General features: G+C 44.2%; 1 protein-coding gene across 3 annotated transcripts in view; it reads right to left on the bottom strand.

The window, feature by feature from the left end:
* Positions 1-26,938, bottom strand: part of LOC139749158 (ATP-sensitive inward rectifier potassium channel 12-like) — a 568,779-nt gene that overhangs the window by 98,452 nt on the left and 443,389 nt on the right. The gene's annotated exons all lie outside the window — the stretch shown is intronic.

Here is a 26,938-nt window from a genome sequence, read left to right on the forward strand (position 1 = left end):
GGAAACAGACGAAAGAAATGGCCCGACCCACCCCCATACACATGTATATACATACGTCTACACACGCAAGTATACATACCTACACAGCTTTCCATGGTTTACCCCAGACGCTTCACATGCCCTGATTCAATCCACTGACAGCACGTCAACCCCGGTATACCACATCGATCCAATTCACTCTATTCCTTGCCCTCCTTTCCCCCTCCTGCATGTTCAGGCCCCGATCACTCAAAATCTTTTTCACTTCATCTTTCCACCTCCAATTTGGTCTCCCACTTCTCCTCGTTCCCTCCACCTCCGACACATATATCCTCTTGGTCAATCTTTCCTCACTCATTCTCTCCATGTGCCCAAACCATTTCAAAACACCCTCTTCTGCTCTCTCAACCACGCTCTTTTTATTTCCACACATCTCTCTTACCCTTACGTTACTTACTCGATCAAACCACCTCACACCACACATTGTCCTCAAACATCTCATTTCCAGCACATCCATACTCCTGCGCACAACTCTATCCATAGCCCACGCCTCGCAACCATACAACATTCTTGGAACCACTATTCCTTCAAACATACCCATTTTTGCTTTCCGAGATAATGTTCTCGACTTCCACACATTCTTCAAGGCTCCCAGGATTTTCGCCCACTCCCCCACCCTATGATCCACTTCCGCTTCCATGGTTCCATCCGCTGCCAGATCCACTCCCAGATATCTAAAACACTTTACTTCCTCCAGTTTTTCTCCATTCAAACTTACCTCCCAATTGACTTGACCCTCAACCGTACTGTACCTAATAACCTTGCTCTTATTCACATTTACTCTTAGCTTTCTTCTTTCACACACTTTACCAAACTCAGTCACCAGCTTCTGCAGTTTCTCACATGAATCAGCCACCAGCGCTGTATCATCAGCGAACAACAACTGACTCGCTTCCCAAGCTCTCTCATCCCCAACAGACTTCATACTTGCCCCTCTTTCCAAAACTCTTGCATTCACCTCCCTAACAACCCAATCCATAAACAAATTAAACAACCATGGAGACATCACACACCCCTGCCGCAAACCTATATTCATATATATATATATATATATATATCTTTTTTTTCTTTCATACTATTCGCCATTTCCCGCGTTAGCGAGGTAGCGTTAAGAACAGAGGACTGGTCCTTTGAGGGAATATTCTCATCTGGCCCCCCTCTTTGTTCCTTCTTTGGAAAAAAACAAAAACAAAAGGGGATGATTTCCAGCCACCCGCTCCCTTCCCTTTCAGTCGCCTCCTACGACACGCAGGGAATACGTGGGAAGTATTCTTTCTCCCCTATACCCAGGGATATGTACATATATATGCATATATATATATGCATTATCCCTGGGGATAGGGGAGAAAGAATACTTCCCACGTATTCCCTGCGTGTCGTAGAAGGCGACTAAAAGGGAAGGGAGCGGGGGGCTGGAAATCCTCCCCTCTCGTTTTTTTTTTTTTCTTCCAAAAGAAGGAACAGAGAAGAGGGCCAGGTGAGGATATTCCCTCAAAGGCCCAGTCCTCTGTTCTTAACGCTACCTCGCTATCGCGGGAAATGGCGAATAGTATAAAAAAAAAAAAAAAAATATATATGCATATATATATATATATATATATATATATATATATATATATATATATATATATTTTCTTTCTTTCTTTCATACTATTTGCCATTTCCCGCGATAGCGAGGTAGCGTTAAGAACAGAGGACTGGGCCTTTGAAGGAATATCCTCACCTGGCCCTCTTCTCTGTTCCTTCTTTTGGAAAAAAAAAAGAAAAAGAAAAAAAACGAGAGGGGAGGATTTCCAGCCTCCCGCTCCCTTCCCTTTTAGTCGCCTTCTACAACACGCAGGGAATATGTGGGAAGTATTCTTTCTCCCCTATCCCCAGGAAATATATATATATGTATATATATATATATATATATATATATATATATATATATATATATATATTTTTTTTTTTTTTTTTTTTTTTTTTCATACTATTCGCCATTTCCCGTGATAGCGAGGTAGCGTCAAGAACAGAGGACTGGGCCTTTGAGGGAATATCTTCACTTGGCCCCCTTCTCTGTTCCTTGTTTTGGAAAATTAAAAAAAAAAGAGAGGGGAGGATTTCCAGCCCCCCGCTCCCTTCCCTTTTAGTCGCCTTCTACGACACGCAGGGAATACGTGGGAAGTATTCTTTCTCCCCTATCCCCAGGGATATATATATATATATATATATATATATATATATATATATATATATATATATATATATATATATTCCTACGAGTCCACAGGGAAAGCTATTAACACCTTAACCCCTTAACACCTTAATCAAAGACGAGGATATACATATTACTAAAGCAGATAATGCTAACACTGTTGTGATTTTAGACAAAAGTAACTATCTATGTAAAATGAATGATCTTTTACTTGATAACACAACATATTCTAAACTTAGTAAAAATCCCTTAGAAGCAGTTAATTCCCATTTCAATAAAGAAATGAAGCTATTGTTGAAATGTAATAGTTCTCTTATCAAAAGTTTGTCATCTTTGTCCCCTTCATTGCCATATATGTATGGACTTATCAAAACACATAAACAGAATTTTCCAGCGCAATAGCGATCTCTTTTGGACCTACTTTTTGTGTTTAGTGATAAACTTTCTATACTTCTGTCTCGTTAAATATTGTTCCACTGTGTTTCCTCAACTGTAGGCCTTCCTATATTTCTATTTCCATATTCTGTATTTAGATTATAGCATATTCTGCCCTTTTTGATATTGTTAATGTTTCGCTTTTAATCTTTTCCCTCACTTTTATGCGCTCTATACTGTGTTCTTTCCGAGTGTTTTCATATTTGATTTGCATCTCACTTTCAAGTTTTTTGACGCAAATTTTTTTATTTAGATTCCTTGACAACTGGTGTTTGAGCAGCCAACTAATGCTAGAATGATACTGACAAAACTAGAGAACATAATAAAGAAGATCAACAACTCTACATATGCTGTCGTATTTTATACTTTATGCATTAGAGAAAACCTGTTCCCAGCTTACATAATATATATATATATATATATATATATATATATATATATATATATATATATATATATATATATATATATATATATATATATATATATATATATATACATGAACAAAGTGCATAGGAACACGCACCTTCATAGAACATACAAATGAAGGTGCGCGTTCTTATGCACTTTATTCGTATTCATATACCTCCGCATTACACAGTTAGGTTCGGTAAAATGGTCTCCTGGCTATGTACGCCTGTTGGGAAATGACTCCGTTGCTCACCAACGTGAGACGAAGGGTATTCGAGTACTTAGTATTCGAATAGTTATTTTCTATTAGCCAGGCCCATAGCCTAGCGGTAGCATTCCCGCCTGTGGCACAGGGGTCCCGGGTTCGATCCTGGCTGTTGGAGGCTTGTATGATATATATATATATATATATATCTTGATCACGCGAAAAATTGTGATCCTTTCCAATATATATATATATATATATATATGTATATATACATATATCAGAATCGTCTGTGGCCATTTGTTTTATGATTATGTAGCTGCTGCTGGATCACTAGGCATACCTCATCCAATCTTGGAACAAGTGGAACGTTATGGGGGACTCAAGACCTCCTGTACCCATTATCTTCCTTTTGGGTTAAGAGTAACATACCTTTGTGTCTTTGGATATAATGTGTTTTCCTTTTCAGCTCTCACTTTAGAGTTGAAAACATGGCCGTAGGAGACCTGGGAAGGACCTAGCGAAGAACTCTGAAGATTTAAGGAAGACCTTGGGAAGACCTGGTAAAGACCTGAGCATGGGAAGATTTGGGGAGGACTTGCAAAGACGTGATGAGGATCCTGGGAAGACTTTAGGAAGATCTAGGAAAATCCTCCGGGATACCTAGGGAGGATTTGTGGAAGACCTGAGGAAGATTGGGAGGACCTGAGGAAGATTGGGAGGACCTGAGGAAGATTAGGAGGACCTGAGGAAGATTTGGAGGACCTGAGGAAGATTGGGAGGACCTGAGGAAGATTATGAGGACGTGAGGAAGATTGGGAGGACGTGAGGAAGATTGGGAGGACGTGAGGAAGATTGGGAGGACGTGAGGAAGATTAGGAGGACCTGAGGAAGATTGGGAGGACTTGAGGAAGAATGGGAGGACCTGAGGAAGATTGGGAGGACCTTAGGAAGATTGGGAGGACGTGAGGAAGATTGGGAGGACCTGAGGAAGATTGGGAGGACGTGAGGAAGATTAGGAGGGCCTGAGGAAGATTGGGAGGACGTGAGGAAGATTAGGAGGGCCTGAGGAAGATTGGGAGGACGTGAGGAAGATTGGGAGGACCTGAGGAAGATTAGGAGGACCTTAGGAAGATTGGGAGGACCTGAGGAAGATTAGGAGGGCCTGAGGAAGATTAGGAGGACCTGAGGAAGATTGGGAGGACCTGAGGAAGATTGGGAGGACCTGAGGAAGATTCGGAGGACCTGAGGAAGATTGGGAGGACGTGAGGAGGATTGGGAGGACGTAAGGAAGATTGGGAGGACGTGAGGAAGATTAGGAGGACCTGAGGAAGATTGGGAGGACCTGAGAAAGATTGGGAGGACCTGAACAAGATTGGGAAGGCCTGAGGAAGATTGTAAGGACCTGAACAAGATTGGGAAGGCCTGAGGAAGATTGGGAGGACGTGAGGAAGATTGGGAGGACGTGAGGAAGATTGGGAGGACGTGAGGAAGATTGGGAGGACCTGAGGAAGATTGGGAGGACGTGAGGAAGATTGGGAGGACGTGAGGAAGATTGGGAGGACGTGATGAAGATTGGGAAGGCCTGAGGAAGATTGGGAAGACCTGAGGAAGATTAGGAGGGCCTGAGAAAGATTGGGAGGACCTGAACAAGATTGGGAAGGCCTGAGAAAGATTGGGAGGACGTGAGGAAGATTGGGAGGACGTGAGGAAGATTGGGAGGACCTGAGGAAGATTGGGAGGACGTGAGGAAGATTGGGAAGACGTGAGGAAGATTGGGAAGGCCTGAGGAAGATTGGGAAGACCTGAGGAAGATTAGGAGGGCCTGAGAAAGATTGGGAGGACCTGAACAAGATTGGGAAGGCCTGAGAAAGATTGGGAGGACGTGAGGAAGATTGGGAGGACGTGAGGAAGATTGGGAGGACCTGAGGAAGATTGGGAGGACGTGAGGAAGATTGGGAAGACGTGAGGAAGATTGGGAAGGCCTGAGGAAGATTGGGAAGACCTGAGGAGGACCTAAGGAGACCTGGGATTCACCTGTTGAAGGTCTCGGGAGGACTGAGGTTAGTCTCTTATTTATGATCTCAAGTTTGAAAACACGTAAAGCCCAAAAATTGTGTCTTTTTTTTGCCCATTATCAAATCACTCCTAAATCACTGGACCAATCTGAACCAATTTTTGTGGGATGAAAGATTGGAACAAGAGGCTTGTTAATGGGATCAGAGCCTGCTTGACCCTGGTCATCCATGTGTAGGGGGTTGACATATACTCGTATGTACGTTGGATCAAACACAGACTCATAAAGTTTTTCTTTATATGACGACCAACATGGCTCGGGCGAAATATAGATCAATGAAAGACCATCTCGAGTGAAATAAAGAAAGTGGAAGGAAAGGAGAAGAAATTAATCAAGGCTTCGCAAGTGTTTGTAGACATAAGTCTTAAAGATTGAAAAATTATACGAGGAAGGAAAGAAAAATGAAGGAATAGAATTCCAAAGCTTATCTGTTCGACAGAAGGAGTAGGCGTCATAACGGTCAATTCTCGACTGGTCGGTTTGTACCCATAAACTGTTGGAAGCAGCGGCTAGACTCGTGCCGCACGTCCAAGTCTATAGGGCGAGGACACTTGCAGACACCGTGTGGGACAGTGACCAAATGAATACCTGTAGAAGAGAGAGAGAGAGAGAGAGAGAGAGAGAGAGAGAGAGAGAGAGAGAGAGAGAGAGAGAGAGAGAGAGAGAGAGAGAGAGAGAGAGAGAGAGAGAGAGAGCATCAACAAATTTCAGGTATACTCTCATGACTACATTTTCTTGTGTGACCCTTCCACCAGTGAGAGGGAGGGCTCAGGTGGCGGTGTATTGGGCCCTCCCAGTACCCCAGCTAACTCAAGGATGATCCCGTCCCTCGCCCGTGGAGCAGCAAACCATTAGGTAGTAGGTTGTTGACAACAGCCGCCCAGGATGGTAATTGCGTCCTGAGTAAGGAGCGTTAAAGTGGTGCTCGGAACCATCTTACACTTTCCATGTCAGCGTTGCTGGTCTTACTTTCTGTCTCGTCAAAGCGGGATTATCAGGCTAGTCCTACCATCGTCGTTCAAGCACCATGCACTTAATCAAATCTTGATCATTATCATAACTCTTTTTCACATAGGCACTCTTGCCAAGTCGTGTCCGCTCAAACATTTATAAGTATCATCATGACGGAGTCCTTCATATGTATGGCCCCCTAGTCCCCGGCATCATAGGTTGCTAAGAATCTCCTCTTTTCTGCCTGACTCTACTGCCAATGAGAGGGAGGGCTCGGACAGTAGTAGTACTGGCCCCTCCCACGACCTTTCCCTCTCTGTGAGACCTTCCTCTTTTTCTATTCACTATACCTACATTCGTGGTCTCTCTAGTAACCTTTCCTAAACTGAACACCATCTGTCTAGTGCTTCTTCTGATATCTTACTTCTCTCTGAGACACAGTTGCCTCATGATGTTCTCACTAGTCCCTTATTCTTATCTAACTATAACCTCTACTCACGATGCCGGTTCAAAGGTGGTGTTTGTGCTTATTCCAACATCAACACACCAGTTGCACGCTTCAAGGACCTTGAGTCTCCAAACTTTGATGTTATGTGGCTCAAAGTCTTCTTCTTACTACCACACTTGTCCTCTGTTTCGCCTATTGTTCTCCTCATTCTACAGATATTATATCCTTCTTCAACTATCTAAACTCCTGCCATGATACTGTGACATCCTCTCACCCGCAAGCCGAGATCCTCTACCTCGGGGATTTCATCGTTCACCATAGGGAATGGATGAATTTCTCCCATACGGATGGTGGAGGGATCCAAGCCCTCACGTTCTCCATTCTCAATGATTTAGAGCAAATTATCTCCCATCCTACCCATATTCCTGACCACTGTGACCATTTTCCTAATATTCTGGATTTGTTTTTCACCTCTAGTGCATCTCGCTGTAAATACACCCTCGCCCCCAGTTGGTTCATGTGATCACTCTCTCATAACTGTATCTATTCTAACGGCACCTCCCCCTCCAGCAGCCCCTTCTAAACGTAAATACTGGCACCTGAACAAAGCTGCCTGGAATAACTTATGTAACTTCTTTGATGACTCTTATGTGGTGATACTTCTGTCTCAGCCAAGGCATAACAGAGGTTATCATTACGTTAATGGAGGCATTTATCCCCACTTCCTTCTAGCCAACTTCCTCATCCAGTCCAAGGTTCAACCGCTCCTGTTCTGAGGCCATTCAGGCAAGGGACGAGGCATACTAGGCTTGGAACAACTCTCCTTCCTCTGGCTCCCATTCATCTTTTATCACTGGCCGTAATCTCTGCAAGCACGTTATCTGAGAGGCGAGGCGTTACTTTATTAAAATGAAGTGTGATAACCTCTCCTCGTCATCCACTGAGAGTGTCTTCTGGTCTTTAGCTAAGGGCATCTCTAACAACTTCTGTCGCGCTAACTTTCCCTCACTTTTCCGTATTGACGGTGTTATATCTGCCTCTCTCGTAGACAAAGCAACTTTCTTTGGCTCCCGTTTCTCCTCTAACTCCACCTGGGATGACTCTAACATTTCTTCACCCTCAACTCACGTATCCTTACACACCTTGAAACTCAGTCTCCTCTCTGATCACCAGTATGGAATCTAAAAGGCGGGATCCACTAGTGACATTCATATCTTACTAATGTCTGGTCATCATCCCTAAAAGATTTTGGGGAGTCATATGTTGTTGCCCTCGACAAATCTAAGGCTTTTGACATTCCCAATCCCCTTTCTACACCAACAACGGTGTTCCTCAAGGTTCTGTCTTGTCCCCTACACTTTTTCTTCTTTTATTCAATGATTTCCTCTCTTCCTCAAATCATCAAATGCACTCATACGCTGAAGACTCAAAGCTGCATTCATCCTTATCCTTTAATTCTGTTCCTTCCTCAACAAACTCAAATTTGGACAGGATGTCTCAGTGGGGTAAACGAAATCAAATCAAGTTTGATGCCTCTAAGACCCAGTTTCTACCCATCTCTCTATCGAAAACTCATCACAACTCTCGTCTCTCCTTTGACCGTTCTGTAATTCTACCTTTTTTCAATGAATATACTCGCTATATCCGTAACATCTGCCCTTTCTTGGAAACCCCACATTACGGTAATAGCTAAGTCTGCTTCTAAGAAACTTGGTGTTCTGTTTAGATGTCGAAACTTATCTTCTGAACAGCTGCTCCGTTTATACAAGGGATTGATTCGTCCTTGATTGGAGTACTGTTCTCACATCTGGGGTGGTTCTAGCTCTGCATCCTTACTTGACAGAGTTGAGTCGAAAGCGGTCCGAGTTATAAACTGTCCCAGGCTAACTTCCAAACTTGACCCTCTTACCCTTACGCCGCAATGTATGTGGCTTTTGTTCTCGAGATGTGGCCGCTTGTGTGCCTCTACCACTAGCTAGACCATGTAATATTCGGGAAGCTGCTGCGTCACATGATTATTGTGATCGTTTGAGGGATGGGCCGTTTTGATGTTTCTTTCCCTTCACGTCGAAGATTTAGAACTCTGTAAGTGTCATGTTTTTCCTAGTAACTATGACATGGCAGATCTTAAAACGGGTTTTTCACTCCCAAAATTTGTAAATAATTTCCCTTATCTCTTCTTTTACCGCTTCATAATTTTCTTTATATTTCAACTGATGCCCGGCCTTGATGTGGACTTTTGTACGTGACTGGAGCCTTCAACTTTAGAAAAAGAAATAGCATCCAGGGTACAGAAAGGAATGGTTGGAAAGACGTGATGCCAGGTGCACCAATAAAATGCTTGGCTTTTGATTCCACTCTGGTAAATAAAGAGGTGGATAAAGAGCCAACCCAAGTGTGTGAGCAGTATTTCATATCAGGGCGAACTAAACCCTCGTAGGTATGAAACAGTTGCTCACATGAAAGTAATCACGGCACCTGTACAACACTCCCAACTTTTGGGAAGCAGAATTTGTGGTGTTGATTACACGACGTTTTCTGGACAAAACATGGTTATGTTCAACATGTTTATACTATTATACTGTTGCATTACGGTGTTTTGAATGTGAATAAGGGGAAACGAATGACTCTTGGAGAGCGATATGGAGGAAAGTAATTATTATCGAATATCGCTATATTATATCTTCCTAATTTTGAGATGTTTCACGGGTCCTGAGTGGAATCAAGCTTAGAGGGAGAAGGCAAGACAACCTGAGTTGAAGTATGCAAAGTGGAGTCATCAGCGTAAGAGTGAATAGAGTCAGAAGTGGACTAAAGATCATTTTCTGAGATGAGGAGGAGAGTAGGCAATAGGACCCAACCCTGAGGTACACCGTTGTTGATAGAAAAGGAGTTGGAAGTTACTCCACTGACGGCTACCGCAATGGAACGGCCGGGAAGGAACCAATACATTAGAGAACAGAGAGAGAGAGAGAGAGAGAGAGAGAGAGAGAGAGAGAGAGAGAGAGAGAGAGAGAGAGAGAGAGAGAGAGAGAGAGAGAGAAGAAGCGTAAGTTAAGGAAGGGAGTTTAGCGAACAAAGACTTATGTCACATCTCGTCAAATTCTTTGAAGATGTCGAGGGCTACGACAAAAGTGTCAACAGAATCCCTGAGAAAGTAGGACCACAGATGAGCCACACAGGAGAGAAGAGCACCGGTAGACCTGACACTGTGAAAACCATACTGTTGATCTGAAACAAGGGAATGGGATCCTAAATGCTTGAGAAAGTAAGATCTTAGGAGAGTTTCAAAGACTTTAGAGACAGCAGAAGTGAGAGCAATGAGGCGATAGTTGGAGGGGTTAGAATGGTCTCCACCAAGGCGCGCCTACTGCAGGAGGGGAAAGAGAAAGGCGAAATAAATAATCCACGATGGGAGATAGCTCAGAGGCGCACTCTTATAGATCTTGAGGAGGTATGTTGTCTGGGACTTACACCTTGCCGCCTGGAGCTGGGAGAACACATGGAAGACCTTACGTGGGGAGAATACTTTGAAAACTGTGCACGGGGATAATATAGGACATGGCATAGGTTCAGTGAGAGGAGTTGGAGGCGGAGGTTTAGAAAAAAAATCACTCAATATTGAATTAGAGGATAAAAACTCGCCACAAAGAACAATTAATCAGCTGGAGAGTTAGTAGTGGGTTGACCAGGTCGGAGGAGAGGAGGAAAGGTTGAATTACAGAAATCATTGGTTACTGGAGATATTTTTGGGTAAGGATCAGAGAACCTGTTTGCAGAAGTAATCATATCAACATTCATATGTCAGTAATGGTGTGTGTGCGTATCTGTTTCGCTATATAAAATCTTTGATCTAACTTATAAATGATTGGATCAAAGGTCAGTGTTATCGAATGTATATTGTGGTAGTGATAGCCTTATCAGTGAAGGAAATGAAAATGATTTTGTACCGAGACTCAGGGTTTAGTGATAAGGTTTGTAGTGGAAAAGAGGAGTGAAGATAATGATATAGTAAAGATGAAGGTATAGTGAAGGTGTAGGTTCGTGAAGATGTAGATGTAGTGAAGATGTTAAGTGAAGGTGAGGATGCTGGGAAGATGACCTTGACCTCACTCCAGAAATGATCCAAGCTTGGTTCCAGACCCGTCACAGTCCGGCTAAACGAGCTAGTCTTTATGATCATCAAGATATTGCTAATTATTGTATCTTAACTGAGACCTGTTGAACATAAATTTGTAAGTGATACTTTAACAAAAATGTCCGATCATGGCCCTATATACAATCTTTCCCCGGCCCGGTGACCCAAAGGACTCTATCTTTAACACGCTTAAGAATTAGTACGTAATCTAATAATGCCCGTTGACCATCTTTCCAAGTCACATACATATACTTATGTTCCTATGAGTCCACGAGGAAAGTGAAACACGATAAGTTCCCAAGTGCACTTTCGTGTAATAATCATATCATCAGGGGAGACAAAAGAGAGAAAGATAACAGTCAGCTGATATACAACGAAGAGACGAAGCTAGGACGCCATTTGGTAAACATGCGACAATCACATGTTTACCAAATGGCGTCCTAGCTTCGTCTCTTCGTTGTATATCAACTGACTGTTATATTTCTCTCTTGTGTCTCCCCTGATAATATAATTAGTACACGAAAGTGCACTTGGGAACTTATCGTGTTTCATTTTCCCCGTGGACTCATAGGAATATCTTGATCACGCGAAAATTGTGATCCTTTCCAATATACTTATGTATATCCCTCTTTTTAAACCAGGTATTCCCAATCATCAATCTTTTTCAGCACACAACGCCACAAGCTGTTCCCCATCTCCATTCACGTATCGACAACTCCATCCTCCCTAGTTATCCCCTCAACTGCTGCATTATTCATCTTCGAATTCAAATTGCCCATTACTAATACCCGGTCTCTGAAGTCATAAAACTGGTATCACACTCACCCAGTTTCTCCTACAACACTTGTCTCTCACGATCTCTCGTCTCATGACCAGGTGTATAAGCATAAATCACCCATCTCTCGCAGTCCAGTTTCTTTTTCACCCAGATTAGCCTGAAGCTCACATACTTACACTCTTCACAACGCTCCAACAATTTCTGCTTCAACTTTTGCTCTCGCTCCAACAACCGACTTTCCACGTTGACATTTCCGAACCATTTTTCTCCTTTACCCTTGAACATCTAGGTTCCTTCCTCAAATATAGCTTTGCACATCCTGACATTCCAGCCTGAGCCTTCGAGAATTATGAGCACTCTTCACTTGGCTTTTTCTTTTTTCCATATTATCGAAATTTGATATCAGAAAGGTGTGTGTGTGTGTGTGTGTGTGTGTGTTTGGGGGGGGGGGGGGGGGTGAGGAAGAGGGGGCTTCAGCCCTCTGCTCCCACCCCTTTTAATGGTCTTGTATGACATCTCGCGACAACAGAGGTCGAATTCTTTTTCCTTTACCTCAGGTTTACATACACGAGTCTGGTGCAATAAACACACACTTTCACAGAACAAGTCGCCTCTCACAGTAAGATTCCTAACTCGACCAATTGTACGGGAGCTATGTATTACACCTGATGGACTTTACTGCTTTCTCAAGGTATTTCTACTACTACTACTGCTATTACTACTACTACTACTACTATAACTACTACTACTACTACAAATACTTCCTCTACAGTTACAACTACTACTACCACTACTTCCTCTACAACTACTACTGCTACTACTTCCTTTACAACTACTACTATTACTACTTCCTCTACAACTATTACTACTACTACTACTACTACTACTGCTGCTAATTTCATATTGCTAGACAGAGACTGGAGTTCGTGGGTATTTCCCACGAGAAAAAGAAATGAACATCCACCATCTGGCAGGCTGGTCAGTTGTTTATTTTGTACGTGGAAGAACCAGTCAGGGACAGATGTCCACTTCAAGGCCAGGCCTCAAATGAAGTGCGGAGAGGTTAATGAAAGTGAAAAGAGACACGGAAAAATATTTTCGAATTTTGGAGGAATTGAAAAACCTCTGTTTTAAAATATGTCAAGTCTTACTTGTTAGGAAAGATATGAGAAGGAAGAGAATTCCAAAGCTTCGACGTGTACAGAAATAAACAGTTGTCAAAACGACCCATCCCTAAGTTATCAAGGGCCACACAGTAATCATGTGACGCACCAGCTTGCCGAGTGATGTGTGGTGTAGCTAGTAGCGGGGGCACGGCACACAAGCAGTCAGCTCTAAGATGTAAGAAGTTTTGTAAAGTGTTTGTCTGTAACACTGAGTTGCTTTGTGGTGGCAGCGAGGAGGCATCATACGTCAACGTTAATGTTAACCTAACAATGTCCTCAACATGAGTCTATATCAACAAGTTTCTTCTGTCAGTCTAACATGACCTAAGCTCCGTCGTACCTGATCCTCAGTGTTATCGTTGATAATATTCGGTCTAGGTTGATATTCTCCGATGTTGAAAAAATATATAAACGAACAGGTGGATTGAAGCAATAATTGTAGTGGTATGTGGTGGCAATATGAAGGCAATGGGGTGGCAACACAAGGGCTACGTGGCAGAAATGTATGAGCTATGTGGCAATAACGAGAGATTATGGGTCGGCAATATAGGAGCCATGTGGCAATATAAGAACAAAGTGGCGGCAACATAAAAGCTACGTGGCGGCAATATAAGAACTACAAGATACGCAGCACTAATATGAAAGATGTGGTAATGATATAAGAGATATGAGGCAGTAATATATGACCTATACGTAATATATGACCTATATGTAAGCTATATGGCGACGCTGTGAAATATATGTGGCGAAATTATAAGATATATGTGGCGATATTATGAGATATGTGGCAGTAGAAGGATACAATATGAAGGTTGGGAGGAGGAAGGAATGAGGTTAGGTTAGGTTAGGTTAGGTTAGGTTAGGGAGACAGTGTTGGTGGAAGGTCTTGCTCCACTAACCATAATATATCCAGAAATGATGGATTTTCTGCCAAGGAAAACTTCCAAAACAAGAACGTGACTACAGCCCAGTTCTGGGAACTGGCATAATGCTCTTTGTGTCACATTGCAGACCTTGTCATACTGTAGACCCTGTCATACTGTAGACCCTGTCATACTGTAGACCCTGTCATACTGTCCAGCTGTCACACAACTGCGTCCAGGCGGAAGAACAGAAAACTAAACGTGGTAGGACTTCCTCCCAGCTGACAGGCTCAGAACGTAGAACAAATTGATAACTTCTGCCTGTTATTGTGCTGTATGGGATCTTACTGTTATTGTGCTGTATGGGATCTTACTGTTATTGTGCTGTATGGGATCTTACTGTTATTGTGCTGTATGGGATCTTAGTGTTATTGTGCTGTATGGGATCTTACTGTTATTGTGCTGTATGGGATCTTACTGTTATTGTGCTGTATGGGATCTTACTGTTATTGTGCTGTATGGGATCTTACTGTTATTGTGCTGTATGGGATCTTACTGTTATTGTGCTGTATGGGATCTTACTGTTATTGTGCTGTATGGGATCTTACTGTTATTGTGCTGTATGGGATCTTACTGTTATTGTGCTGTATGGGATCTTACTGTTATTGTGCTGTATGGGATCTTACTGTTATTGTGCTGTATGGGATCTTACTGTTATTGTGCTGTATGGGATCTTACTGTTATTGTACTGTATGGGATCTTACTGTTATTGTGCTGTATGGGATCTTACTGTTATTGTGCTGTATGGGATCTTACTGTTATTGTGCTGTATGGGATCTTACTGTTATTGTGCTGTATGGGATCTTACTGTTATTGTGCTGTATGGGATCTTACTGTTATTGTGCTGTATGGGATCTTACTGTTATTGTGCTGTATGGGATCTTACTGTTATTGTGCTGTATGGGATCTTACTGTTATTGTGCTGTATGGGATCTTACTGTTATTGTGCTGTATGGGATCTTACTGTTATTGTGCTGTATGGGATCTTACTGTTATTGTGCTGTATGGGATCTTACTGTTATTGTGCTGTATGGGATCTTACTGTTATTGTGCTGTATGGGATTTTACTGTTATTGTGCTGTATGGGATCTTACTGTTATTGTGCTGTATGGGATTTACTGTTATTGAATCTGTTAATTATCTTGTCACTCGCCAGCCTCAAACTATTATCAAAGTAATCATCCACCAACCTAACCTAAGAGTGTCTGTGGCTGCCATACTTACTGTGCCTTGCACGGTACGCTAACGGTACACCAGGCCATCACCCTGGCCTTGATGAACCTTCCCATACGACGGATTATGTACATATGCCAGCGTCCTCGTCCCTGTCATCGGGAATCAGTGGAGTCAGTATCGGCCAAAGGTGCGGGAGGTCAGGGGCTGATGTGACACGCTACTCCCCGACCAGCACCATCAGCTGCTACACCTGAGCGCTTCTTGTGGCGTTGTTACGTTTGACACGTCACAGCTCACCATGGATCCCTCCGTCACAACACACATCACTGTAACGTCACACCGACTCACACAGGATCACATCATCTTAGTGAAGACCGAGGCGATGCTCCGTGCAGAGCACTGGTGGCGTCTCTCTCACACACTCCCCAACGGTCAGCCTCCTCTCATCGCTCTCTCTCTAGAACAGTTTTCCTCGACTTTTACTCAGAGAGAAGTAGGAAGGAGGTCCTGGGCGCGGGTGACCTCAGACGTCGAGGCAGAACCAGGAGAGAACATCCAGCGAATGACTGGCACTGTACCACGAGTGTGATAACCTTCTCGCCTCAGTGACCGGAGGCACCTAACTCCGGACGGACCAGGTGTGAGGACGCCAACACAAGAACACCTTTAACTCACGTGCAATATTCAGGGGTTAGCGACCCGACGCCCCGCGAGTGCTCGGCTCTCACCTCTCGTGGAGTTACACCTCGAATTCCAGTTTTCTGGCGAGTGATCCCGTGAAGTGCGATCAGAGGTTGGGGAGGTCTCTGTCCGGAGACTCGCACGGCTCTGCTGCCCGCGATCCTCCTTGACTATTTCGTTTCAGCTGCGTCCTCGTCTGCAACGGCCAGATGTTGATCATCTGATTCCCTCATTATCGAGAGAAGCGACCCATACAATTGTTCTGAAACTCCGGACACTCTGTCACCTGTCACCTCCCTGGAACAGACGTTGGCACACGCTTCTTCTGTCACTCTGACCTTCCCACACCCTCCCGACTGTCAATCTTCCTCACACCCAGTCTCATTCAGCGGTGGGTCACCCATCCCTACCTCACCCAGGGGACTGTATCACCCATCCTGTCCCTCACCCAGGGGACTGTATCACCCATCCTGTGCCTCACCCGGGATGACTGTATCACCCATCCTGTCCCTCACCCAGGAGACTGTATCACCCATCCTGTACCTCATCCAGGAGACTGTATCACCCATCCTGTCCCTCACCCAGGAGATTGTATCATCCATCCTGTGCCTCACCCAGGACGACTGTATCATCCATCCTGTCCCTCACCCAGGACGACTGTATCATCCATCCTGTCCCTCACCCAGGAGACTGTATCACCCATCCTGTGCCTCACCCAGGAGACTGTATCACCCATCCTGTGCCTCACCCAGGAGACTGTATCACCCATCCTGTGTCTCACCCAGGGGACTGTATCACCCATCCTGTGCCTCACCCAGGACGTCTGTATCACCCATCCTGTCCCTCACCCAGGAGACTGTATCACCCATCCTGTACCTCATCCAGGAGACTGTATCACCCATCCTGTCCCTCACCCAGGAGATTGTATCATCCATCCTGTGCCTCACCCAGGACGACTGTATCATCCATCCTGTCCCTCACCCAGGACGACTGTATCATCCATCCTGTCCCTCACCCAGGAGACTGTATCACCCATCCTGTGCCTCACCCAGGAGACTGTATCACCCATCCTGTGCCTCACCCAGGAGACTGTATCACCCATCCTGTGTCTCACCCAGGGGACTGTATCACCCATCCTGTGCCTCACCCAGGACGTCTGTATCACCCATCCTGTCCCTCACCCAGGAGACTGTATCACCCATACTGTGTCTCACCCAGGAGATTGTATCATCCATCCTGTCCCTCACCCAGGAGATTGTATCATCCATCCTGTGCCTCACCCAGGACGACTGTATCACCCATCCTGTGCCTCACCCAGGACGTCTGTATCACCCATCCTGTCCCTCACCCAGGAGACTGTATCACCCATCCTGTCCCTCACCCAGGAGACTGTATCACCCATCCTGTCCCTCACCCAGGAGATTGTATCATCCATCCTGTGCCTCACCCAGGACGACTGTATCACCCATCCTGTCCCTCACCCATGACGACTGTATCATCCATCCTGTGCCTCACCCATGACGACTGTATCATCCATCCTGTGCCTCATCCAGGAGACTATATCATCCGTCCTGTACCTCATCCAGGAGACTGTATCATTATCCTGTACCTCATCCAGGGGACTGTATCACCCATCCTGTGCCTCACCCAGGACGACTGTATCACCCATCCTGTGTCTCACCCGGGATGACTGTATCACCCATCCTGTGTCTCACCCAGGACGACTGTATCACCCATCCTGTGCCTCATCCAGGAGACTATATCATCCATCCTGTACCTCATCCAGGAGACTGTATCATTATCCTGTATCTCATCCAGGAGACTGTATCATCCATCCTGTACCTCATCCAGGAGACTGTATCATCCATCCTGTACCTCATCCAGGAGACTGTATCATCCATCCTGTACCTCATCCAGAAGACTGTATCATCCATCCTGTACCTCATCCAGGAGACTGTATCATTATCCTGTACCTCATCCAGGAGACTGTATCATCCATCCTGTACCTAATCCAGGAGAATGTATCATCCATCCTGTACCTTATCCAGGAGACTGTATCATTATCCTGTACCTCATCCAGGAGACTGTATCATTATCCTGTACCTCATCCAGGAGACTGTATCATCCATCCTGTACCTAATCCAGGAGAATGTATCATCCATCCTGTACCTTATCCAGGAGACTGTATCATCCATCCTGTACCTCATCCAGGAGACTGTATCATTATCCTGTACCTCATCCAGGAGACTGTATCATCCATCCTGTACTTCATCCAGGAGACTGTATCATCCATCCTGTACCTCATTCAGGAGACTGTATCATTATCCTGCACCTCATCCAGGAGACTGTATCATCCATCCTGTACCTCATCCAGGAGACTGTATCATTATCCTGTACCTCATCCAGGAGACTGTATCATCCATCCTGTACCTCATCCTGGAGACTGTATCATCCATCCTGTACCTCATCCAGGAGACTGTATCATCCAACCTGTACCTCATCCAGGAGACTGTATCATCCATCCTGTACCTCATCCAGGAGACTGTATCATCCATCCTGTACCTCATCCAGGAGACTGTATCATCCATCCTGTACCTCATCCAGGAGACTGTATCATCCATCCTGTACCTCATCCAGGAGACTGTATCATCATCCTGTACTTATCAGGACTGTATCTTATCTGTCTCATCCAGGAGACTGTATCATCCATCCTGTACCTCATCCAGGGACTGTATCATCCATCCTGTTCCTCATCCAGGAGACTGTATCATTCATCCTGTACCTCATCCAGGAGACTGTATCATCCATCCTGTACCTCATCCAGGAGACTGTATCATCCATCCTGTACCTCATCCAGGAGACTGTATCATTATCCTGTACCTCATCCAGGAGACTGTATCATCCATCCTGTACCTCATCCAGGAGACTGTATCATCCATCCTGTACCTCATCCAGGAGACTGTATCATTATCCTGTACCTCATCCAGGAGACTGTATCATCCATCCTGTACCTCATCCAGGAGACTGTATCATCCATCCTGTACCTCATCCAGGAGACTATATCATCCATCCTGTACCTCATCCAAGAGACTGTATCATTATCCTGTACCTCATCCAGGAGACTGTATCATCCATCCTGTACCTCATCCAGGAGACTGTATCATTATCCTGTACCTCATCCAGGAGACTGTATCATCCATCCTGTACCTCATCCAGGAGACTGTATCATCCATCCTGTACCTCATCCAGGAGACTGTATCATCCATCCTGTACCTCATCCAGGAGACTGTATCATTATCCTTGTACCTCATCCAGGAGACTGTATCATCCATCCTGTACTTCATCCAGGAGACTGTATCATCCATCCTGTACCTCATTCAGGAGACTGTATCATTATCCTGCACCTCATCCAGGAGACTGTATCATCCATCCTGTACCTCATCCAGGAGACTGTATCATTATCCTGTACCTCATCCAGGAGACTGTATCATCCATCCTGTACCTTATCCAGGAGACTGTATCATCCATCCTGTACCTCATCCAGGAGACTGTATCATCCATCCTGTACCTCATCCAGGAGACTGTATCATCCATCGTGTACCTCATCCAGGAGACTATATCATCCATCCTCTGCCTCATCCTCCTTCACATTAAGTAATTATCGCCCTCGTAGCAGCATGTCATCGGATGGGTTGGTCTTAAAGACTCATGTGCCTTGTTAACGTGTGGTTGGCCTACTATGGCAGGCCCATGTTTTATTGCCGTGGCAGCGTCACCCGCTCCACCACTCCCTCCCTCTGCCCCTCACCATACATCTTTCATCCCTGGCGAAGGGGGGCGCTGCCTTCCCCCGATGACCCACCCAGGTCTCCCTGACCTACAACCTCAACCCACACACCTGACGTGACCTCTTCATTCCAGCCTTCACTCGTCATTTACATTATGACCTCTAACACAAACACACGGCCGCATTATATCTCGCATCTTTCCCTATCTGTCCCGTGTTCCTCCATCTCCCGTGTACCTGTCCTGCGTGCCTTGCGTACCTGTTTATCACCAGTGCCCAGCGTTCCTCTCTCTATTGTGTGCCCAGCGTTCCTCTCTGTCCCGTTTACCCATCTATTCCGTGTACTATGCGTTCTTCTCTATCCCGTGTATTCTGCGTGCCTCACTCTTGCGCGTACACTGTATTTTTTTTTCTCACGTGTATCATCTCTGTCCCGTGTACCCTGAGTTCCTGTTTGTCACGTGCACCTAGCGTCCCTCTGTGTCCCGTGTATCTGGCCTCACTGTCCGTCCCGTGTATCCTTTCTTCCTCTCTATTCCGTGATATCTGTTGCCCCATTCTGTTCCATATACCTGGCGTCTCTATACCGTGAACCTCATCTCCCTCTCTGTGCCGTGTACCCTGCCTTCCTCTCTATGCCGTGTACCTTGCCTTCCTCTCTGTCCCGTGTAACCTGCTTTTCTCTCTGTGCCATGTTCCCTGCCTTCCTCTCTGTGCCGTGTAACCTGCCTTCCTCTCTGTGCCGTATACCCGGCCTCCTCTCCAATTTGGTTTCCCACTTCTCGTTCCATCCACCTCTGACATATATATCCTTTTTGTCAATCTTTCCTCACTCATTCTCTACATGTGACCAAACCATTTCAATACACCCTCTTCTGCTCTCTTAACCACACTTTTAATTTCCACACATCTCTCTTACCCTTTCATTACTTACTCGATCAAACCACCTCACACCACATATTGTCCTCAAACATTTCATTTCTAACACATCCACCCTCCTTCGCACAACCCTATCTATAGCCCACGCCTCGCAACCATATGATATTGCTGAAACTATCGTTCCTTCAAACCATCCATTTTTGCCCTTCGAGATAACGTTCATTCTTTCCACACATTCTTCATCGCTCCCAGAACCTTCGCCCCCTCCCCCATCTTCTGACTCATTTGCCGCTTCCATGGTTTCATTCGCTGCCACGCCCGCTCCCAGATATCTAAAAGATTTCATATCCTCCAATTTTTGTCCAATGAAATTTATATCCCATCTAATTTGTTCCTAAACCCTGTTGAACTTAGTAAACTTGCTCTTATTCACATTTACTCTCAACTTTCTCCTTTCACACTCCTCCAGATTCAGTCACCAGTGCTGTATCAAAAGCGAATAACAACAGACTCATTTTCCATCGACTCCCGCCACTTTACTGCATTTCATCTTCTGCAAGGACTTCACCACCTTTTCTTTCTTTCATCAAACCACTATCTCTGACTCTCTCACTTCGCAGACCACCCTGACCAAAACATACTACATCTGCCACTCTATCATTAAACACATCTAACTATCCTTAAAAAACACTTACTTCATCTCCTCACATCATCACTAACTGTTATCACTTCCTCTTTTGCCCCCTTCACTGATGTTCCCATTTGTTCTCTGGTCTTTCGCACGCTACTTACCTCCTTCCGAAACACCTTATATTTTCCTTAAAGTTTAATGATACTCTCTCACCCTAACTCTCATTTGCCCTCTTTTACAACCCTTACACCCTCCCCTTGATATCCCGCCGCTTTCACTTTAACATCTCCCAATAATTTGCATTCCTTCTATACAAATATCGCCCAAACGCCTCTCTTTTCTCTTTCACTAGTGATTTTACTTCATCATTTCACGACTCACAACCCTTTCCTCCCACCTCCCACCTTTCGCATGTCACATGCATCTCTTGCACATGATTTCAACGCTTCCCTAAATACCTTCCATTTCTCATCCACTTCCCTCACTTCATTTACTCTCACCTTTTGTCATTCTGCACTCAGTCTCTGCTGATATTTCGCCACACAAGTCTCCTTTCTTAGTTCACTTACTCACACCACTCTCTTCTTCCCGACATTGTTTCCTCTTTTTCGAAAACCTCCACAAATCTTCATCCCACCAGCTGCCCCATCTCATCACATTTACATCCAAAAATCTTTCTTTTACAAGCCTATCAATAAATATATAGTCTAATAATGCCCTTTGACCACCTCTCCTACGCACAGGCTCTTCACCATTTCCATTCATAACACACTCCCATGCGAACCAATTACACTCTCAAGTGCCACATTACAAACTTTCACATTCAAATCACCCATCACTGTAACCTGATCTCTTGCACCAAAACTGCTAACACACTGACTCAGCAGCTCCCAAAACACTTGCCTCTCATGGCCAGGTGCTAAAGCACCAATTATCACCTATCTCCCGCCATCTAATTTCAGTTTTACCCACATCAGTCTATAATATACTTCCTTACATTCTATCACACACTCCAACAGTTCTTGCTTAAGGAGTAGTGCTGCTCCTCCATTAGCTGTCGTTCTCTAACAACCCCAGACTTTACTTCTAAGATATTTCCAAACCAGTCATCCCATATTTCCTTGAGCTTCATTTCATTCAAAAGAAAAACATCCAGGTTTCTCCTCTCAAATATGCTCCATTTCTCTCTTCTGTCCTCATCTAGAGACTCCAGTCTGAGCCTCCAACAGGAGGGTTTCCAGCCCCCCGCCCCTGTCCCCTTTAGTCTCTTCTAACGACACGCAGGGAATACGGAGGCAATGTTTCTCTCCTACCTCAGTGATAATACACACACACACACACACACACACACACACACACACACACACACACACACACACACACATATATATATATATATATATATATATATATATATATATATATATATATATATATATATATATGGGTTGATTAGAAAGGGTAGTGAGTGGTGGGATGAAGAAGTAAGAGTATTAGTGAAAGAGAAGAGAGAGGCATTTGGACGATTTTTGCAGGGAAAAATGCAATTGAGTGGGAGATGTATAAAAGAAAGAGACAGGAGGTCAAGAGAAAGGTGCAAGAGGTGAAAAATGGGCAAATGAGAGTTGGGGTGAGAGAGTATCATTAAATTTTAGGGAGAATAAAAAGATGTTCTGGAAGGAGGTAAATAAAGTGCGTAAGACAAGGGAGCAAATGGGAACTTCAGTGAAGGGCGCAAATGGGGAGGTGATAACAAGTAGTGGTGATGTGAGAAGGAGATGGAGTGAGTATTTTGAAGGTTTGTTGAATGTGTTTGATGATAGAGTGGCAGATATAGGGTGTTTTGGTCGAGGTGGTGTGCAAAGTGAGAGGGTTAGGGAAAATGATTTGGTAAACAGAGAAGAGGTAGTAAAAGCTTTGCGGAAGATGAAAGCCGGCAAGGCAGCAGGTTTGGATGGTATTGCAGTGGAATTTATTAAAAAAGGGGGTGACTGTATTTTTGACTGGTTGGTAAGGTTATTTAATGTATGTATGACTCATGGTGAGGTGCCTGAGGATTGGCGGAATGCGTGCATAGTGCCATTGTACAAAGGCAAAGGGGATAAGAGTGAGTGCTCAAATTACAGAGGTATAAGTTTGTTGAGTATTCCTGGTAAATTATATGGGAGGGTATTGATTGAGAGGGTGAAGGCATGTACAGAGCATCAGATTGGGGAAGAGCAGTGTGGTTTCAGAAGTGGTAGAGGATGTGTGGATCAGGTGTTTGCTTTGAAGAATGTATGTGAGAAATACTTAGAAAAGCGAATGGATTTGTATGTAGCATTTATGGATCTGGAGAAGGCATATGATAGAGTTGATAGAGATGCTCTGTGGAAGGTATTAAGAATATATGGTGTGGGAGGCAAGTTGTTAGAAGCAGTGAAAAGTTTTTATCGAGGATGTAAGGCATGTGTACGTGTAGGAAGAGAGGAAAGTGATTGGTTCTCAGTGAATGTAGGTTTGCGGCAGGGGTGTGTGATGTCTCCATGGTTGTTTAATTTGTTTATGGATGGGGTTGTTAGGGAGGTGAATGCAAGAGTTTTGGAAAGAGGGGCAAGTATGAAGTCTGTTGGGGATGAGAGAGCTTGGGAAGTGAGTCAGTTGTTGTTCGCTGATGATACAGCGCTGGTGGCTGATTCATGTGAGAAACTGCAGAAGCTGGTGACTGAGTTTGGTAAAGTGTGTGAAAGAAGAAAGTTAAGAGTAAATGTGAATAAGAGCAAGGTTATTAGGTACAGTAGGGTTGAGGGCCAAGTCAATTGGGAGGTGAGTTTGAATGGAGAAAAACTGGAGGAAGTGAAGTGTTTTAGATATCTGGTAGTGGATCTGGCAGCGGATGGAACCATGGAAGCGGAAGTGGATCATAGGGTGGGGGAGGGGGCGAAAATCCTGGGAGCCTTGAAGAATGTGTGGAAGTCGAGAACATTATCTCGGAAAGGAAAAATGGGTATGTTTGAAGGAATAGTGGTTCCAACAATGTTGTATGGTTGCGAGGCGTGGGCTATGGATAGAGTGGTGCGCAGGAGGATGGATGTGCTGGAAATGAGATGTTTGAGGACAATGTGTGGTGTGAGGTGGTTTGATCGAGTAAGTAACGTAAGGGTAAGAGAGATGTGTGGAAATAAAAAGAGCGTGGTTGAGAGAGCATAAGAGAGTGTTTTGAAATGGTTTGGGCACATGGAGAGAATGAGTGAGGAAAGATTGACCAAGAGGATATATGTGTCGGAGGTGGAGGGAACGAGGAGAAGAGGGAGACCAGATTGGAGGTGGAAAGATGGAGTGAAGAAGATTTTGTGTGATCGGGGCCTGAACATGCAGGAGGGTGAAAGGAGGGCAAGGAATAGAGTGAATTGGAGCGATGTGGTATACCGGGGTTGACGTGCTGTCAGTGGATTGAATCAGGGCATGTGAAGCGTCTGGGGTAAACCATGGAAAGCTGTGTAGGTATGCATATTTGCGTGTGTGGACGTATGTATATACATGTGTATGGGGGTGGGTTGGGCCATTTCTTTCGTCTGTTTCCTTGCGCTACCTCGCAAACGCGGGAGACAGCGACAAAAAAAAAAATTATATATATATATATATATATATATATATATATATATATATATATTTATATATATATATATATATATATATATATATATATATATATATATATATATATATATATATATATATATATATATATATATATATATATATATATATATATATATATATATATATATAATTTCATCATAACCCAAGAATCTATTTTTCTTGAGGCTGCTTCAGCTTAAACTCGCCGGTTCCCTGCAGAGCAGCGCAGTGATTGACTGCATTGGAATGAGACGCTCCTGTGGGAGGGTATCTGTTGTCGTCAAGTGGCGGTTATACTGTGTGTACACTGAATATAATGTTTTACATACGTGTTAGAAGCACAAGAAGGCAGAGGCCGGCAACAACGAGGAACAGTATTAACGATGGTAACAGAAATATCGGTGGTAACCATCATAGGTATTTTAATACGTACTGAAAGGAATCAGGCAGAGTCTTGTAGTGTATCAAGGGCAATCCTCCTGGCTGAGGTCTAGATAACCTCAGATAAAACAGCTTACAAAAGAAAGAAAAAAATATCATTCATCGTTGTACCAAAATAGCATCCTACGTTCGTCCCTGCCTGAGCAAGGTGTGCCGCTCAAATAGCATCAGGTATTTTTCAGTGAGGTCAGAGTGGAGCAGATCTAAATAGAACGTGAGAAAAGAAAAAAAAAAGAAAAAAAATCAAGAGAGCGCAAGAGGAGGGAGTGGGTGGAGTCTAGGAGGAGAGGAAGAGCATGAGAAGTGGTCTTCATCATCCTTGTAAGAAAGTCAGCGAGTATTTGGCCCACAGCCTCGTGTGCTGCACCACTCACTGTCACTACCCGCCGCTGGTCCTTGACGTAGGTCATACCCAGCCACTGGGCAACTCTGGTACAAGAGAGGAATAATGGTATGCAGGTGGGGATATCGGCTGTCATTTTGGCGTTCTTGCGCGATTGGATTTGGCTATGTCTTGTGGTCATGCCTTGCCAACAAACGTGGTCAGATCTCAACATTTAGCGGATTTAAGCCACATGAACTCGTTCGGAAAACCCACACGACCATACACGGTCAGACCTCACCATCTCACGTAGTCATCCATGCCACTCTGTTGTGTGGGGGTCAAGAACGCTAGACCACAGGCCAGGCTCCACCTGATCCTGCTGGCTTAACACGTAAATAACGGGGCTGATGGCGTCGGGTAACCTGACACTTGTGAATATTACTAATCATTCCACAATCCAAGTTCATACACAGGTAAAGGAATACTGGATCCTTCAGTAGTGCACCAAGTCTAGCGATGGCTTCGTAAAGATGACTTAGTCACCGAATCTATATATCAGTTCTGGTTCTACTGATTACGAGGCAAGTATAGTCCTGAAGGCCACGACCCGGGAACCGTTTTACCCAGAGCTTCTCTATCATTCCTGACAGCATTGATGCAGTCTGTGATTTATGGTCCATATTTGGTTATCTATCATCATCATCATCATCATCATTTCCATTACAGTGGTGTGCATCACGAGTATGTAGCATTTCATATCTCTCCTATATACACCCACAACCCAAGTTGGAAGTGTTGACGTGAAACATAGTCTCACATATCTGTGAAAGTGCTTCATATTTTTCATCTAATACACTACGTTTCGTCAAGTGAGACCCATCTCTACCTTCATATCACCTCCATTACATCCGAACTCGTCATTCATTGTGGTATCTTCGTCTCAAGTGTCTGTTGACCAACTCCTCTCTCTCACTGTATTAATTTCTTTCACGATCTTTGAACCTTCCACTGTACAACTGTGTATCATCTGGACCAGCCGTACATGGAGCGCGGCCATAGTGTTCGAAAATGCTTTCTTCACTACGCCTTTCTAACGACGTCTTCACACCACACTCTTCACTCCGCACTCTTCATCCATTATCTTATGGACATTCCGAGCCAGTAATGCCACACAAATTGTCCATTTCGGCGTCGCTAGTTTTGGACCCGTCCTGACCTATGTACAGTTGCTTTCACATTCGTACAACAGAACTGGCACAAGAAACTTTATATATACATAAGTTTCTTACACTCTTTGTTTATCTTTCCCCCATTAATCAAAGTTTCTGCTTTACATCTGTCAACTCTCAACTTTTCCTCAACCATCCATACTAACTTGATCACTAAATATCTAACCTCATCACAACTTCCATTTTCTTAGCCTCACAGACTGAGTTTGTGATGTGATTTCATTAAAAACTTAAAACTGAACTTATGCTTTCATCATCGTTCTCATAAATCCGTTATCAAGGAGATCCACCATACCGTCCAGCTCGTCCGTTGACTTACCTAACTACAAAACATCATCATCCACACATAACAACCATCATCCACACATAACAACCATCACCCACACATAACAACCATCAT

The sequence above is a fragment of the Panulirus ornatus genome, chromosome 6 (genome assembly GCF_036320965.1).
Source record: "Panulirus ornatus isolate Po-2019 chromosome 6, ASM3632096v1, whole genome shotgun sequence".
Classification (NCBI taxonomy): domain Eukaryota; kingdom Metazoa; phylum Arthropoda; class Malacostraca; order Decapoda; family Palinuridae; genus Panulirus; species Panulirus ornatus.